The sequence below is a fragment of the Alosa alosa genome, chromosome 8, assembly GCF_017589495.1.
Source record: "Alosa alosa isolate M-15738 ecotype Scorff River chromosome 8, AALO_Geno_1.1, whole genome shotgun sequence".
In the NCBI taxonomy this organism is placed as follows: Eukaryota; Metazoa; Chordata; class Actinopteri; order Clupeiformes; family Clupeidae; genus Alosa; species Alosa alosa.
In genome coordinates, this window is record NC_063196.1 from 25,122,766 (window position 1) to 25,142,148 (window position 19,383).

A 19,383-nucleotide genomic window follows, 5' to 3' on the forward strand; every position below is an offset into this window, starting at 1 on the left:
TTATATTTGCATTACTTTAGCTTGGGTTTTGTATTATTACCTAGAAATATGCTAGCCATTCGTGCTTCAGTTCCAGACAGGTCATCATAATAAGTTATTAAAACCTTCGGGGCTAACGCCTTTCATTTCTGCTGCAGCAGGTTGTGCGCAACAGAGTAGACGGACATAAGATACAGTCTGAGGAGTTGCAGCTTTATTCAGTTACCCGCAGTTGAAACTAAACCTAAGTTTCCCTCACAAACTCTGATTTGGTCGCTATACTGTAGCTTATTCCAAGCTGAGCCGTTTATGAGCTTTTAGTCCTAAATGAAAACGATTCAAACTCTAGCCACTCACTCGCAATTCACTGACGTCAGGTTCAGATGACAGGAGCCACACATACTGTAGGGCTAGGCTACTGTTATGTTGTTGACTGCCGTACTATTGAGGACTATTATGAGTTCTGTCCAACATTTGGTGGTAGGTAAAATTACTGCAATAAAATTATGCTAATGAAATGCTTTCCCCAAATCAATTTTCACATTTTTTTTTTCAAGAGTAATATTATCTGTTATCATATCGGTATCGGCCACAACAAACCAATAAATATCGGTTATCGTTATCGGCCCTAAAATTCCATATCGGTGCATCTCTAATTAAAATAAAATACTGTATTTTTGTATTTTCAAAAAGTCTTTTTCGTCTATCCCTTCACTTGTACACTACCTGGAAAAACATCTGAAAGCAAGAGACTCCTTCCATAATCAGTCAATTAGATATGATGACCCCTCATGTTCGACATCCCAATATAAACCTCTGCCCTGTGTTGCGTTTTGTGTACACTCTGGTGTCTAGGTAACCTGACTCTCGCCAGATGAATTTCGTTCCGCTTAGCTCCGCCTAGCTTCACTCACATCCATCTGGGACCTCTTCCATTGAGAGTGATTTCAGCACAAGATTGTATGGTAAAGCCAATCAGGACGCAGGGCGGGAGTTTCATAGATGTGACATAGCGTAGAAGCGACTGTGAGACTGTTATCAGCGTCACAGGTTGGCTTCGATATGAGTGGTTGAAGTAGCACGTCAATAGATGACGGACAAGTGACTTATTCAATCATATGCAAGCATTTTTTGATTAGGCCCAGCCTTCTGAAACACCATTCCAATGGATCGCTTCCAGATGGATGAGTGGAGCTAGGCGGAACGAAATTCATCTGGCGAGAGTCAGGTTAGTGTCTAGGGGGCTCACGTAACACAGTAGAGATCGCTACTCCTGTAAGTGTGGGTGCGCTCGTCTTCGGACGGTGAGGATTTCACAGGGTAAAAGAGGAGGTATGCGTTTTGTGACTACTCCGGTGTCTAAAGGGATTACCTTTAACACAGTTGAGATCGCTACTCCTGTGTGTGTTCGTCTTCGGACTGTAATAATATCACAGGGTAAAAGAGGAAGTATCTTTCAGTGTCTGTGTGTGATGCAAGGGCCCCTTTTCAACGGGTTTAGGATGTACGAGAGGGTTGACTTGATTGAGAGGCACTCTCTATCTGAATCAAATTCCCTAATTTGGGGTTTGGGGGCTACTTCAGAGTCTAGAAAAAAACTGTAAAACAGAAAAAAGAAAGGAAAATAGCAAACACAAGTGTTGCGATCTAAGCTTGTGAACTGAAGTCCTTGTGCTGTCCTTGTGTGAGCAAAGGACTGTATGTAACCTTGGCTGGGGTCTTGTAAGTTGATGCCTTTAAGCACAACTAACTTCTCGAACAGTGTTGCATTCAGACGATGCCTATGGGGCCTGTTAATCAGTCCAGCAAAGGAAAATAAACGCTCTACTGGAGCAGAAGACGGAATGATGGTATTGAACCTTACAAAAAGGTTTTTGATGATCTACCCTGCAACCACCAATATTGTTTTAGGCCACAGGTTCTCCAACTTTTCTATGCCTTAACCAACCATACATTGCTATATCTAGATAGATAGATCCTGCTTTGAACACGGTTGTATTGCATTTTGAGCACCATCAGCGTGAAAAATTGGAAATGACTACTGAAAAGATACATGGTCGTCATTCGTCAGCATAGTAAGCTGTTCCTGTATTTCTAAAAAAAAATGTTGTAGGCTACGTTGCGTTGCAGACAAATGGGTCCATAACACTGTGAACGTCAATTCCGATGTAAACAGCAAATAACTCAAGTCGTTATATTGCATTGTTGTATTATATTATATTGTATAGTCGTTATATCAGAACAAGAGGCTTTTGCGCAATACTGCCTAGAGTTGTTTGGGGGGGATGTTACCTTGTCAGCCTGGATATGGTTTAAATCATCTACAAATTTCCACCTGTTTGGCAGGTTAGGTCTCTGGGAGCTCATTTGATAAGGGCAAGGAACATCAGAGGGCCAAGAGTACCCGGAGTTACTCCTCCAGATGTACTACTACTCTCTCCTGAAGAGACTTGGGAATCAGCAGGCGTGTTCCACAGATGACAAGTGACGACTCAACAGTGAGTTCATGTCACACCAAGAAGTATGGCTGTATATCTTTTGGGAGAGCTTTCTTCACCCTAGACGGATCACCTGTTGCAGCTGTTCAGGACAGTCCTCATATTCAGCTTTGCAATCTGAGAGTGGCAATGCAGTAAGAATAGGAGAAACAGGGAAGCCGTGGCCTACTGGTTAGGGCTTGAAACCGAAAGGGTTGTTGCTTCGATCCCCAACCAGTAGGAAAAATGTGGGCAGGGGTAGTAGTTTAGCACTGCTCTCCCATGCCCACATCCACGGCTGAAGTGCCCTTGAGCAAGGCACCTAACCCCTCACTACTCCCCGAGCACCACTATAGCAAGGCAGCTCACTGCTCTAGGTTAGTGTGTGCTTCACCTCACTGTGTGCTCATTATGTGCTTCACATCACTGTGTGTTTCACTAATTCACGGATGGAATAAATTCAGAGACCAAATTCCTTGTATATGCAAGTATAGTTAGCCTATAAACCTGATTTAAAAAAAAAAAATCTCAGCTATTTCTGTGTATAGGTCTTCCTCAGACTCCACTTCAGTGTTGGAGTCGGTAAGGGGAACACGTGAGAGGCAATCAGCCAACACATTCTAACTACCTGCATGATGTCTTTGCTAACTGCTGCATGTCATACTGGAAAAACGTTAGTCTAGCAGACCATCTGGCAATCCTAATGCCAGCTCTGTTCATGCCCTTAGTGTTGAGAGTCGTGACTGCTTGGTGGTCTGTTCGGAGCGTGAATCTGTGTCTCCACTAGGGTTGGGTATCGTTTGGGTTTTATCCGATACCGGTGCTAAATCGATACTTTCAAGACGGTGCCGCGGTGCCGAAACGGTGCCGCGGTGCCGAAACGGTGCCGCGGTGCCGAAACGGTGCCTGAACCGGTACTTTGTTTTTAAAATGTTTTAAATTAAAATGGTCTAAAGCATGAATTGCTTTTTTTTTTATTGATAAGACAAATTTTAAAATGAAATTGAACTGTTATATTCAATTTACTATCAATATCTCATTGCTCCTACGAATAATACATTTAAATGTTAAAACAGCTTGCCATGCATGCACACACAATGGTAAGCTCTGCTTTCAAGTTTACCCAGTGTAGGCGGTTTGCCATAAGGTATGTTAAAACCGCTTGCCATAAAACTGCCTGGTCATGGACAATGGCATTTGCAAATAAGCTAATCTAACAGGGACTCTACTTTCCAGTTAATTCAGTGTGTTCCCAAATGCATCAAGAAATGTTATGTCTTAACCAGGGCTTTGAACCGGTTCAAGGAACGAAAACAAAAACCGGGAACTTTTTGTATTTTCCAGGGAACAGAAACGAAACCGGAAACGTTATTATTTTTTATGTTCTGGAACAGGAACACTTATTTAAAAATAATGGTAACCGGTTAATACCGGTTTTATTTCGTTCCTCAAAGTTTTCGTTGCCTCAACTAAAAAAAGTAATTATTTTCCTGCGCACGTTACCATGACGGCTGAGGTTCACTTCCTGTGTGACATCACATCAGACATTCGCTGACTGAATGGGGAGAGAGCGGTGGATTACAAAGTCTCCACTCCACATCTTAAATAAGAGGTAAATTACGATCCATCGTTAATAAAAACGCTCATTCCAAACACAATATCAATAGCTATATTTGTCGACTCCACGTTAATGATGGACTAGCGAACATTTGGCTAAATGGCCTTTCCCCCCCGACAGTTGGAATTTGTTGTTGCCCGAGTGGCATAACCACGTGTCTTAATAATGTGGTTACGTTTGTGTGGAAATTTTCTCTTTTAACAATAAACTACACATTTGAAATAATTGTAGGCCTATTTAATTATTATTATTATTATTATTAATAATAATATTACTATTATTATTATTTAATAATAGTTGTAATATTATTACATTTGGTTTAAGCTGGATGAGAAAGATGTGACATAATTCTATAGCATTAAACAGCTGACAGGAACGAAATTACCAGTTCCGGGAACAGTATTTTTTTTTGTTCTAACCGGTTCGGGAACGTCAATTTATTGGTGGAACTCATAACCGGAAACGTTATAATTCCGTTTCTGTTCGGAACGAACCGATTGGAAAAAAACATCGGTTCAAAGCCCTGGGGCCTCATTTATAAGAGTGTTGCGTAGAAACCATCCTTCATTTGATCTTAGATCATTTCTGAAATGATCGTACGTGTGATTCAGAGAACACGAACGATACGACAAAAACGCGTCGTGCCTACGCCACCCTTCCAGATGTGCCCATTATAAATCACAAATGAACTTCAACTTGTGCGCAGCCGGATGGTTTTAGGTCTCCGCCTTGTAAACACCCCCTCATCAATATCATTAGCATATGTTTTAATGAAATCAATGGCCTAAAAGCTGTAGCCTATGTCAAATTATATATTGAAAACATTGTATAGGCCTAACTTTTGGCATCTGATGTTAACTAGCCTATATGCGTCAGTTCGAATAGCTTAACTAATTATGTTTTTTTCCAGCAAAGCTTTCTGGAAAGAGATCCACGTATGCATCCATGTCCATTGTCCTCTGCTCGCTTTCATTCCTTTTGCTTGCAGTAATGTGAATAATCAACATTTAGTAGCCTATGTTTAGGCCTACTTTGTTGAAAAAAGAAAAAAATGGGTAGGCCTACCTTATGAAGGAAAGACCTAGGCCTACAGCATAATCCTGTATGTTATGGTACAGTAGGCTACTGTACGTTTCCAATATGACCCAGGGTAATATGCTGATTTAGTCTACAAAACAGAGGACTAAATTAAGCGTGATATGTCATGTAGGCTTAACGTTTAGGATAGGCTATGTTTTTGCTGAAAAAGTAGCCTAGTTCGCCGGTCATTATTCATTCATTCTGCATATCTTTGCTATCATTTTCTTTCAATAATGTCCAATGGCTTAAACATTGTCCTTTATTGTTTGCTTTAAGCCTACCTTTATATTTTAGCCTACATTATCCAACTCACGTATTGTCATCTGATCTTGGGCACTGCCACTCAAAAAAAGCAAACAGGTGCGCGCTCTGCCTGCACCTCTTTACGCAACTCCGACGCAACACTAAATATGAAGATGCCAGAGGATAACTTCCGTCCCTTGGTTTTGTAGGCTATACTGTATATGATATAAAATATCTATAGCCTACATTGTATAGCTTACATTCAAATATTACCTTTCTGTTACGAAGCTGGGAAGGCCTATGAGCGCAAATTAAGATGTAGTGGAGGCTAAACGCGAGTAAACGCAGTTTATCTACCTCTGACATTTCAGAAAGTTCAGAGTTTAGGCCTACCCACCTCGTATTAGAGTTTATCCACCTCTCAAAAGAGTTTATTCACTTTTAACATTCAAAACTGTATTATCCAATACTATCCCATAGGCCTATTCCCAATACTGCATAATAACCTCCACCATTATCAAACATGTTCGAATGTCTTTTTTAAAAATCCGATAACGCATGGCGCAGTCCACCTCACCGAGATGCAGAATTCATAGTTCACCCACCTCTTATTTTACCACTACATCCCTGGCACAAATGTACTTTTCCTCTCCTAAACGAGGGCAATTGGACATTTTATGGTCAATATTAGATTGGTGAGAACACCAAATATACTAGATCACCTGTAAAAATGTTTCAATCATTCCATCGTAGGTCTTGGTGTTTTTTAGATATTATGAAATAAGTAAGCTATACGTTTTTTCACTTTCTTAAGTGGGCTATAGTTCTCATTAGCAGTTTTATGCCAAACCATGAAACATTAAGCTGCGTCCAAAAACGTCTTTAACAATCTTCTGATATTGATCATGCATATGGCAAAGAAAGACATGAGATCGTTGGTCTTGGAATTTTGAAAATGCATCGCATTTAGACCTCAGATTACTTGCAGTACCCCGGCATTACCACAAGGAAATGGTCGTACGTCAAGTTTGAACCTGACGTGGAGATAAGCACTTTTCCACGTCAAAGACGGTTTTTATAAATCTGAGCGTTGGCATGGATTTGAGCGTACGCACGGTCTAAGATCAAATCTGTGCGTAAGAACGCTTTATAAATGAGGCCCCTGGTCTTAACCCATAACAGTACACGCAGTAGTTTTGAACATATTAGGCTACATGCCGGTGTTGAAGTGTTTAGATTCCCAGCGCTAGCCTTTAGTAGGCATTTTAACAGCAACTATGGCTATGCGCTAACTAACACCAGTCAGCTGAGTTTAATTAGCGATAACGTAGCCTACAGAGATGGTGTCGTAGCCTCTTTGACAGCTCAGTGACATCTGGGTATGTAATCTACATATTTATGTTTTTGCCAGCTAACTTTAAACATGATCTTCATATTCATTGTGATGCTATATGGGCCTCATGCGCATGAAAGATTAATATCATGCTATTATGTTGTTTAACACACAATGAAATAAAGTTTTCACCTTACAACTTTGCTGATAACATTTCAAATAAATGTCAGTTAGCGCATTAGCAAGGATATTGTGTAACGGATAGGCTAGCCTACTGTTGATGTTGTTTCATAGCCTTTTGCTTGTGTGTAGTTAGGCCCACTGCTAGATTTTGACAGGAGCTCGCGATATCGCTTTAAAGTAAGCTACTTGGGCTCACGCAAGCTGTCAAACACTGTCCACTAGCCTATGTGGTGCACCCCTCTGGTTTATACATGTGTTACCAGTGTTTATGATATGTTAGCTAACTCTATCTGTTGCTATCAGAGCAAGACGTTAAAGATGGCGCATGACATACAGTGATGCCTCGTATATGTAATATATATATATATAACGCTATTTAAGCACCGAAATGAGGCACCGAAATCCACGTTGTTATTCAATGCAGTTACTACTTTTTGCGTCGGCACCGGTGTTGCACCAAATTCTGTGACCTGTCGAATTTTGTGACTCTAGAGGGCGCTGTTTTATTGGAGTCTATGAATGTACTGAGCTGTACTGACACACTGATGAGGCAATTCTGTTATGTGTATAATTCTTCTAATAAACTTTGTACATTTTTGAAACATGGAACATTGTCTGGGTGTGGGTGTATTACTCCACAGGCCTGCATGTGTATCTTCCTCTCTATACTATCTCTATAGAGTACAGCTAAGGCCTACCCCACCACTCCAGCGAAGAGGTGGACTTCAGCTGGACAGGTCACATATGATGATAAGCCTACTGTCAAATTATGTTTGACAGTAGCCCACTATATTTACTATTACCCCACTATAACTCTGCAGAAATGGACTGATGTTGTACATTGTCATTGACATCAGCAAACACTTTATTTACATTATTGACAAACTTCTTGTCATTGTCCGTTAATTTACTTTTTGGCACCTCAAACTGATATACAAACTTAAGGAGGCAGTTAGTGACCTCCACAGCATTTTTTTTCTGCAGTTACAGTGACATAATTTGACAGTAGCCTATCAAAATATGTGATCTGTCCTGCTGAAGTCCATCTGTTCACAGGAGTGGTGAGGGGTAGGCTTTAGCTCTACTCTAGAATAATACACCCACACCCAGTCAATGTTCCATGTTTCAAAAATGTACAAAGTTTATTAGAAGAATTATACACATAACAGAATTGCCTCATCAGTGTGTCAGTACAGCTCAGTACATTCATAGACTCTAATAAAACAGCGCCCTCTAGAGTCACAAAATTCGACAGGTCACAGAATTTGGTGCAACACCGGTGCCATATTAGAACCGTGTTTCGGTGCCCAACCCTAGTCTCCACAGGTAGGTACACCGTCCATACTCTTTGTAGACGAGTACAGTACTTCCTCTTGGCAATTCAAAAGAATTACATTTCATGTGAACATCATCCTATCCTTATTAGACGTTCTCTGCGGTAAACTATAGTCCTTGTAGGAAGCGTCCATTGTTATTCCAACCCACGTTTAACTTCCAACAAAATTACGTCTCACTGCAACGATGCGCCATCTAGTGGACAAACGACTACCTATCACCAATACTGGAAATGCAGCCATGATGATGATGATGAATATATATTTTGGCTTTCTTTTAATCCTACTGAATTTGTAATTATGTATCGGCCGTTCTAATACCGATAGTATGTGGGTGCCTGTGTGTGTGTGTGCATGTGTATATGTGTGCACCGCCATCTACAGGCCAATGAGTGTACAGTCACTAAATGTACACATAATCTATTTTTTTTAAGACCCCCCCATGGAGGAAATTCTACGAAACTTGGCATACCCCCAGAGAATGCCAGGTCAATCATACAAATAAAATTTGGTGCAGTTCTGAACACCTTAACTGAAGATAGGGGCGATTAAAGCAGAATAATATTGCATTTTCATTTTTTACCGGGGGGGGGCAAATCACAAATGAGTGATTATGGGCCAGATTGATGTGGGCCCTTGAGACCAACATACCATAAAAGATTCTTCATCCTCGGTGCCACGGTTCAGGTAGTTATTTAGGAAACACTGCTTTTTTTGCGGTTCGGGGGGCCCAGCACGGGGGGGAGTGGACCTCGGGGACGAAACAAATTTTTTCCGTAAAAGTCTAGTGGGGCTACATACCCACCACATTTCATGTGTCCCGGTGGTTCGGTGTCCCGGGTATCGTTGACCAAAAATTCAGGAAGTAGATGACGAAAAAAAAAAAAACTTTGACAATCCCTATATGACCGCTTTGCTAGCGGCGGTCATAAATATTTCCTCTCATAACTTTTTTAAACCTGGCAAACTAGGCATCAGGGTTAAGAAAGCAACACCATTGGATTTTTATATCAAAATTTCAAAAGGCCATGGCTTGAAAGTGGTCAGAGATAAAGTCCTACTGTAAATGCAAAATCTTTGAGTAAAACAAAAGTTTATGAAGGGGGTAAATTTACCCATCACATCATTTGTCACTGGATGGCAAGAACCTCAAATTATGCACCTTTCAGTAAATACCGGATGAACATATTTAAGCAGGTTTACTTTCCTTTTTTCATATTACCCACATAACAAATTAACAGGAAAACACCTAAGATGTATACCAACACCTAAGATGTTGTGGTTTAGTAATAGATTACTACAATATAGGCCTACAATAAAGTATTCTGGTCAAACCGTTCCTATCGCGGGTAATCTGCAGTACCCAGAAGTTCGCATCATATTGCGGGTGACTTTGAAGTTCTTTAGAGCCCTATTTCTACTAGCCCTGCTGTCTGTACCACATCAATTACGGACACTATCATCACGATTACCAGTGCAACCTCCAAGCTATGTTGGGCAGAGGGTCGAAACAAGCATGGTATGCTTAGTGGACACCGTTGTATACACGCACCTCTATTCACAGACGACCGCGGACTATCACTGTCATAGACGATCGATCATAATCTCCAAAAGGATATTCTCCTTCAGAATTAGAATAGGTGAATAACATAGCTTACCTAAGACTTCATCACACGTGAACGTTTGGTGTAGGCCTATTTCTGCTTAATTTCTGCATAGTCGGCCCGATTCTGGCTGAGTGCTGGCAGTGTCGGCTGAGGTCCGAGTCGGCTGAAGCACAGTAAACACAGTCGGCCCGATCCTGGCTGAGTGCTGCCACTGTCGGCGGAGTTTCAGGTCGGCTGAGGCACTGTCCCCTTGAATGGGCCGACACTGACACGCAGTAGTTGGGCTGATTACTGGGTGTCTTATTTGGCCCGATTGGGGTTTGATGGGCTACTGCCAGTTTTCGAATCAATCTCGGCAGACGGATTTCATACAGTGTTATGACCCGCCTAAAGTTACTCAACTTGCACTGGATCATCTTCCTGAATCTCAATATTATCACAAGTGTGGGCAAATTTCTAAGTCAGCACCAGTCAGAGGCTACATTCATTGTTTTGCACTTTTATGATGTCATCACATCACCAAAAGTATTGGTTTCAGCAAAAATATTTGTCAATATTTTAAACTACAAAAATACATACCTATAAAGTATTTTGATACAAAATACGAAGTCATTTTATTCAACCCAGTCAAATACAAATGATGAATATACAATATATTTTGTATTTGAAATATGGAATACATGTACAATAAATACTGCTCATCCCTGTAGGCATCACTTGTTCTGAGATGCCATGTTTGGTTCAGGAGATATAATGAAGAATATAGGCGTAATTCAGTTATAATGGAACATTTAATAGTTGCCACGGCGATCATTAGGGTTTTTTGATAATGGTTTCATATCTGAAAATGTTCAGGGCTCCAAACTGTACAAGTTCACCAAGTTTCATGCTTATATGAAAGAATTTGACCTAATTTTCACATATCCCCTGTACTATGAAAGTTCAATAAAACTGCCACAGGTGCAGCTTTTCACCATTGACCTATGCACAAATAATTCCAATTTTGACAATGTTCCACCACTTGGATTTTCATGGACTTTTGGTATGTGATATGGGAAGGTTTCATGAACTGAATACAACAAAAATCATTTCTGTTGCAATTAGTTTTGGGTTGGGTGATACCTTTACCTGTTATTGCATGTAAATCATTATGAATGTACGTAGGCTTATTATTGCAGACAAAGTTTAACAAGTAGCATAACAAGAATGGGTGTTTCAATCTAACCAGAGAGGGTTAAAGCGGAGCTAGTAATCAAGGATCTTTGATCTAACCCCCTTGAAGATGTCGACGCTAGCGGTAACATACGTTATGATTTCTTAGCATACTTTGTTGGCCTAATTAGCTGCTACCGTTAACGTCAGTGTTGGTGGTCAAAAACGTTCAGTGCTGTAACGTTAGCTATACTTGCATAATTATGTGGTTTTCAAAGAAAAGTGTGATCTAATCATTTTAGAAATAGATTAACAGTTAACCAGTATTGCTTGACTTAGAATATAGCGATTGGTAATTGGGCATTTCATCGTTATCTATCCAACTTCAGGCACTAGGCAGGCAGGACTGAGACTGTATGCCTTAAGAGTGTGTGTGTGTGTGAGAGAGAGAGAGAGAGAGAGAGAGAGAGAGAGATGGTAGCAGGGTGGGTCCTGTCCTGGTCATGTAAAACTCATCAAAATCTGTATTTTAAGGTCGTTCTGTATTTTGTACTGAGGGGTTGTTTATGATCATGTAATCATTTTGAACACATATACTTCCATTAACCTAACGTTACTGTGACTTTTTTTAAATGTACACCTCAGAATCCAGGCCACACTGACCAGAGACCTGCCTGCACTCCTTTGGATGAAGAAGGCTACCCATGTATACATGTGTGAACCATTTCTTGTGTTGGAAAAACAGGAGACCTGAAGAGCTCTTGGTAAGTTGTACATTGATTTAATAGAATAAGTAATCCGTTTTTGTTTAGATGAGCCAAATCATAGGAATCAGCTTTCATCTAGGCCTGTGTTTTGTGATGTGTCATTTTTAGATGCTTTTGGTTTGCCTCATCCATTATGTCAGCAAAGAACAGGAGTGGGCAGGAAACATGCGCTGTTGAAAACATGGCCAACCAACTGGAGCACCCACAAGGCTCTTGTGAAGGAAGTCCACAAGCCTTTGTGCTTCAGGTCTGTACGTGTTGAAAAATATGTCTTGCTCTTGGTGATTGTTAAATGCTGATATATTACCAATGACAATCACACAATGTCAATGTTGCCCAAAATAACTACCAGGGAGGTGTTACCAAGACAGCTGCAGAGTGGCAAGACTGGGCTTTAGTAATATTTTGTCAGACAGTAAAGGATAAATAGTTTAATGATTTTTTTTCTTTTCTTTTGAAATGACATGCTGTCCATGCATCTCAAATTGAAGGATGGATGGAAAGAACTCTTTGATCAACCCCCACAGAGAGCTGAGGTGGCTTTCTGTAAGTATATTTGAGTGGACAAACAGAACTTCTCTGACAGATGACATGTTGAAATCTTGCTTTAGACCTCATAATGATCTTATAATATTCTTTTATACCTAAATGCAGTTTGGAGACACCCCCGGCTGGTAGTGCTGCTGAAACTGGTGGAGGCAACAATGAAGCGGCAACAGAAAGAGAAGGCAGGTGGCAAAGGTTGCTGCTATTGAAAAATACTTTGAGAGTGAGTATGTGTGCATGTATGTAGCTGGGTAGGTCATGGTACATGGTACAAAAATACAGAATTTAAAGCACTAGCACAACACTTAACTCACAACCGACAACTACTGACAATGGAATTACTCTTTTAGAGTGAGTGAGTGAGTGAGGGAGAGAGATAGAATATTTCTGTAAATGTTTAATGTTAATTTAGAATAATTTATTTCTTTGAATCATTATACAGTTTTAAAATGTTTAATTGTTTGTGTTTTTGTATATGAAAGAAGTCGATTGTTGTAGATAAAATTAGATTGTATATTTTAACTTGTTTAATTTCTAAAGTGTATATATGTAAAAGCTTGTATAATTTTTAAATGTTTGTTTTATTTGCAAGGTTGTGTTTGTCAAACTTGTTAATAAAAGTAGCTTGTGCTTTTAATTACTATTTCTGGATTTGTGTTTATTTTCAAGTACTTTTGGTAGTTAATGGGCCACATGTGGCCCGGGGACCCAGCCGACATTCAGCCAACACTCAGTCAGATCAGTTTTATAGTGCGTGGGCCAGTACAGGCCCAGAGGCCCAGCCGACACTCAGCCAACACTCAGTCAGATCAGTTTTATAGTGCGTGGGCCAGTACAGGCCCAGAGGCCCAGCCGACACTCAGCCAACACTCAATTATATAGTGTGTGGGCCAGACCTGGGCCAACAGAATGCATGACAGACATTTCACAGTGTGTGGGCCACACCTGGGCCAACAGAAACAATAAGAGTCATTTTACTGTGTGTGGGCCAGACCTGGGCCAACAGAAACAATGAGAGTCATTTTGCAGTGTGTGGGCCACATCTGGGCCAGAGGAAATTCTTTGTGTCAGTTATCAGTAACTGGGCCATTGTTGGGCCGGAGGCCCAGCCAGAACTGGGCCAACACTCACAAAACCCTGAGGCAAGGTAGTGGGCCAGAGGTGGGCCGGTCAAATTTTGCCTTCTGGGTTCCGCGTCATTACAAATGCACGTCTTTGTGTTTCTCGCGTGTAAAGTATTTCCTGAAAACTTTGCGCAGCGATTTTGGGTTTGAATCAAGCTCTGGATGTCTTGCACATAGTGGAGCAGAGTAGGCCTACAAATGAGATGTGTCACCGTACCTGGATCTATCGTCTATTTTAATCAGTGTCGTTGTTTGTCGCAATTAATAGCCTCAAGGGCCGGATTACATTATTATTTTGTCATACGTCGCGGGCCGGAATTGGGCAGGACGCAGGCCGGATTTGGCCCGCGGGCCGGGGGTTTGAGACCCCTGGCTTAAGGAATGGTAACTATAACAACCATAGTAGGACAACGGTTGAGCCTGGAAGGAGGCTTTCCAACAATGGAATCAACTGTAAACAAAGTAATTGTCGATGCTATCGCTGTTAGAGCCAAAGAAAGCCAGCTGCATGTCGGGGAATGCTTTGCCTCTCCCTCTTCCATTAATTCCGTAACAGGTCACCTCGGTGGCTGTTATCCCTTACATAAATCTTCATGTCAAATTCATTAAGTGGTTTTAATACTGTCATGTAGTGAGAATGAACGTCAGCTATTAGGTACTCAAGGTCATGGGGTCCATGTCCTAATGTTCTACCTCAGTATCAACTCATTACAGTCCAAATTTGGTGAGTTTCTGATCATTACTTCCAAAGATATGTGACAAAGCAAATAATGTCCTTTTTACAGAATCTGGAATTTTCACAATTTCCGTTGTGCAGTAAAACTATTTTTATACAACAATCAATTTCATAAACTAGACATATCAAAGATATAAAAAAACATGATTGGGTGAAGGTATCTCAAAAACTAGGCCATTTGGCCCTGGACTAATAGGGTATTCTGTTTGTCCATTCTATTGGCTCCATTCTATTTTGAAGACTTGTGCTGGCTACACAAGTAATTTAAGGCTCTCACAAATAAATAGTATGGCTATATTGTATATTTTGTACATTTTCTGAATCATGAGAGTGCCTTGAGTATTGAAGTTGTTGAGGGTCCGTGTAACGCTATGTTCTATATGCAGAATTCACATGAAAAAAATATAAAAATAGGCTTAAAAATCCGTTATCCATTCTTTAGGACGGCACAGTAAATGGGTTATTGTTGCATATTTTGATTTTCAATTGAGCACAGTTACGGTTTTCTGTTCAGAAGTTAAAAATTGAAATGATGCGTCAATTTTCTAATTTTCCTTTATTGAGCTTTTGGTTGGACTGAACCACGAGCACCGGGGGGAGAACACCATCTAGCTGGGCCAGGCTAGATGGTGGAAGAGAGTGCCGCCTGAAGTTGTGCGTGATTTTGACTCATGACTTTAGAGATTAATAACTAACACTTCGCCGATTTTTGGGCGATGGCACGTTAAACATAACTTTCAGCCTATGTTGAACATATCTACAGTATATTTGAATACCATGGCCATGCCATACCATAGCAAATAATTCCGTAAAGCAGAATGCTTTCAAGCATCGACGTCAGTCTAGGCTAGGCCCTATACAGGCTACCCCAAGCACTGTTTGACATGGGACATTTTTGCTTATTTAACACTTTACGCTAGACTATCATTAGGCTAAACGAAGACACAACAGTGAGTATGCCTAATTTATCAGTTTATCCATTTATTAATTTCAACAGCAAATAGCCTACATTGCTATAGGCTACGGCTCAAGTAAATTGGTAATCAGAGCCGGACGGTAACGGAGTACATTTACTTGAGGACAATTTTGAGGGATCTGTACTTTACTCGAGTATCATTTTTGGGGAGTACTCATGATTTTACTCAAGTACATTTGAGAGGCAAATATTGTACTCTTTACTCCACTACAATTCTATCCATAAACGTAAGTAGGCCTATCCGTTATTACTTCTAAAAAAAAAAAAAAGAAAAAAGAAAAATCTCGGAAACCCTCAATTTGCTGTTTCCCTCTCAAACGTGATTGGATTGTGAAGGCGCCACTGATTGGAACAGCCTATCAGCAATTACCTTCAGCTTTCCGCCAAAGTCAACTCCATGGTCATGGACGAAACAATGGATGAAGACGCAGCAGGTCCATCCCGGGAATGTGCCAACCTGTGGCCCCACCTCGCCAGACTATTTCATTTTTCTGAACAAGTTAATGATAGTTTTCGCTTCAAGTGTTTCAATAAGTATTTTAAATACATGTATTGGAAATACTGCTAGGGTTGCCACCTGTGTCTGACAAAAATCCTGGACATTTTGACCATCCAATCGACCTTTTTGTTTGTAAGCAACGGCGCCTTTCGCACATCTAACCCAAGATAAAAAGTCATTCTAAGCGACAATTGTATAGCTAAAATTAGTAAGAATGACAATTTCTAGTTATTTGTTTAGTTAATTGCTTTATTTAATAGCAGACCTTTATTATTTTGTTATATTTTCAACAGTTTTTAGTTGTGGACACCTGGGGGCAGTATTGAGAAAAAAGGGGGAATACATAATTAGGTTCTGCTTTTTTGCTTATGTGGAATAAACTTTCCTTTCTCTGTCTCTCCTTGTCCCACACACTCTCCGTCTCCACCTTAGCATTTCTAATGAGTCTCCACGGTGCGTGCCCCCACCACCACCACCCATGTTATGCTACTTCATTTTTGTAGAGCCAATAAGGCTGTGCATACGTTTATGGACGTAGGCACGCTTCAATTTAACTGAAATACACATTTTGCGCATCATGTACAAAAATCCGGGACATTCAGTGTCCAGGATTTTTATTTTTCCTAGGTAAATGTTAAAATGTATGGCCAGAATGCACCATGTTATATCTTGCTCATTGGTATTACTGTAATAGAAGAGAGATTAAATAATAAGTTATATTGATGGGGACATAATAGTTTAAATATTTTCCTTAAAGTAGCATAATGTGAGGATTGCCCTTTTCGTCAATTTTAAATGTACTGAGCCATACCATATTTGCTGAGAATTGACTTTGCCAAGTTTGTCACTAAACCACGTACATGGTGGAATACCCCCCCAGTGGTGCAAAAAGGAATTTAACTATTTTAATTAAGGTAAAATAACTAATTTGTGTTTGTGTTGTGTTTAGATTTAATCACTGAATCTAGATTGATATCTCTATCTATCTTACTATGTCATCATAGGACCACTAGAGGGCCCTCTTTAACAACTTCAAGTTCTTTCAGTTTTTTCTTATGGTATGCGCAGGTGTTGTGGGGATAAATCCAATAGAAGCTTATGACAGAACATTTAAACAACTTTACAAGTAAACATGAAGCTGACTGTGTCGGTTTATCCTATACAAGATTGGGAAGATCTAACACTACTTATTGTACAGGCCATGGTTCCTCCCACTGGACTATTGCAATGCATTGATAGCTGGCCTACCTGGTTGTGAAGTGAGACTATTACAGATTATTCCAAATGTAGCAGTATTTTTATCAGCCAAAGGAAACACATTGGCTTCCTATGGCAATTGAATCTTGAATTTCCCCTGGGGATCAATAAAGTATCTATCTATCTATCTATCTATCTAGCAGCCCAAACTAAATTCAAATCCCTAACATGGGCCTACTGGACACTTGATTCCATTTTTTTTATTCTTGTTTTTCTTAGCTGTGTCTGTGTTGTATTGGTTTTACCCCAAATGCACTTTATCAGATGTAGCAAGCAGGCAGCTCTGAGTGAGTGTGCAACAAACCTCAAATCCCTGTTTTGAGTCGCCGGATCCACCCCGCCTTTGTGCTCCGGCACCTCCCACTTTACAAATTAAGCACTGTAGCAACCCCAATTGTGTTGCACAGGTGACTTTACAATGACTGTAAAGGCTATCTATCTAGCCTTAACATCACTGTTAACATTTGCACAGCAGCTATTGCATTTCTCAAAACAATTAGTGCAAACTGCAAACCTACTGTAGTGGATAACCTGCAAAAGCACGTCACTTGCTCAAAATGGATAGTCGATTCTTCAAAAGCAGGTATTCATGTCAATGAAACTGCCAGTGTCATCAAAATGAGAAGTCTTGACACCATCGTTTAAGAACAAGATAGTCAAATGGCTTTGTCAAGTTTTCATTATGAAAGTTTATTCACTCAGTGTTTTCCAATGCAAAAAAAAAAATGTCAGAACTCGGTGACACTACCTGAACATGCTCAACACAGCACTATACAGCCATTTGAAAACTACAGTAAAGTTACACATTGTTGTAGTTAGGGGAGTATGTGAGTACAATACACTGAATACATACTGTATGTTCTTTGCTATATGCTCTTGGCAGTTTTACAGCATTGTGACAGAATTTGATAACTAGTTCAACAATTTTGTATGTAATGACTCAAGCAATGAAATGAAGACTATTAGTTTTATTGGGAACAACTATTCAGCATCCATAAGTATAGTTCATTGTTGAACTAGTTCATTATGTTCAACAATAGTTCATTATGACTGACATGACATAAACAAATGATAATGTTATAAAACAACAGAGAATTGTATGAAAACAACTGATACATGTCCAAAAGCATTTGCAATTTGTTCAGAGGAAGGAGAAATTGCTACTATGTGTACAAATGACTAAATGTTGTGGAGTTTGAACTAATAGTTATGAGAATTTTCATTCTGATCTGAGAAAAGCACCAAAGTGACTGAGAAAAACTGTAATTCTCTTCCAGATTTATGGTTTGTATGTTTATGGTTTCTGTTAATATGAAAACTCATTATTTGCATTGTTGATATTTAATATTTTTGTTATGATTGATATTGTTATTATTACTTTCTATTATTATGTGTATGTAGGCTTTTCAACTTTATTTGAAAATATCATTATTAACCAATAATGTGTTGTTTATATACTGTAAGTAGCTTTGGACAAAAGTGTCTACCAAATACTGTAAACATAAACATGAAGATAATTGAACGATTGGTTGTAAGTGTGGACAGAGAACAGGGACGTTCCTGTAGTGTGGGGAACGTTGTTTTAGGAGCACACTGAGTGGAGGGCATTCATTTAGTATTCTGTTACATTGCATTCACTACTTTATGTTTTAATCATGTGAAATTTGTTTACCATAGTTATAATAACCAACAACCAAATTCTGTTTTGTCACAAACTGTGTTGTGTTTCGCATAAGGCCTGCTAGTTAAGCATTTTTTCTGAAAACTGATAATACATTGTCCAGTTCAGTGTGTGGATGAAGTATTTTTAGAATAGTATTCGTTTTTAGAAATGGGTGGTAAAAGATCTCAATCCACACTTTCATTTACTTTGGACAGCAGACTTTGTGACTGTTGGTATACAGCCTATTGTATACTGTAGGTGGCAAGGGATTTTGCAATATGAGGAGATTATGAAATGGAATGGACCAGGAAAACATTCATCAACATTCATATTGATTATGTTCTTTGGCTCTCAAATCACTGGGACAGGAGCACATTTGGGTAGTTGATCGTGATTTCCAATTCAGATCCTGGCTATCTGGCTGGTTATCAGTGTGTTACTGTATACAATTATTTAAGGAAGGCAAGGTCAGCCTTTCTAATACCTAAGCCAATATGGAACGCAAAATATATCTCCACAAAGCCGTGGCCTACTGGTTAGCGCTTCGAACTTCGAACCCCCGACCAGTGGGCACGGCTGAAGTGCCCTTGAGCAAGGCACCTAGCTCCTCACTGCTCCCCGAGCACCGCTGTTGTTGCAGGCAGCTCACTGCGCCGGGATTAGTGTGTGCTTCACCTCACTGTGTTCACTGTGTGCTGAGTGTGTTACTAATTCACGGATTGGGATAAATGCAGAGACCAAATTTCCCTCACGGGATCAAAAGATTATATATACTTATATACTTAAATACAAAACTCCGCATCTTCAAC

At 39.9% G+C, this 19,383-nt stretch overlaps 1 long non-coding RNA gene across 2 annotated transcripts; it reads left to right on the plus strand.

Moving 5' to 3' along the window:
* The first annotated feature begins 3,987 nt into the window (after positions 1-3,987).
* Positions 3,988-12,917, plus strand: LOC125299458. 2 transcript variants are annotated; one of them, XR_007194364.1, is made up of 5 exons: positions 3,988-4,068; positions 11,652-11,770; positions 11,882-12,020; positions 12,265-12,319; positions 12,428-12,915. It is a non-coding gene; the product is annotated as an uncharacterized LOC125299458 (long non-coding RNA). The 2 variants fall into 2 exon arrangements; XR_007194365.1 differs by lacking the exon at positions 3,988-4,068 and having other exon boundaries at positions 11,534-11,770; positions 12,435-12,917.
* Positions 12,918-19,383: the final 6,466 nt, after the last annotated feature.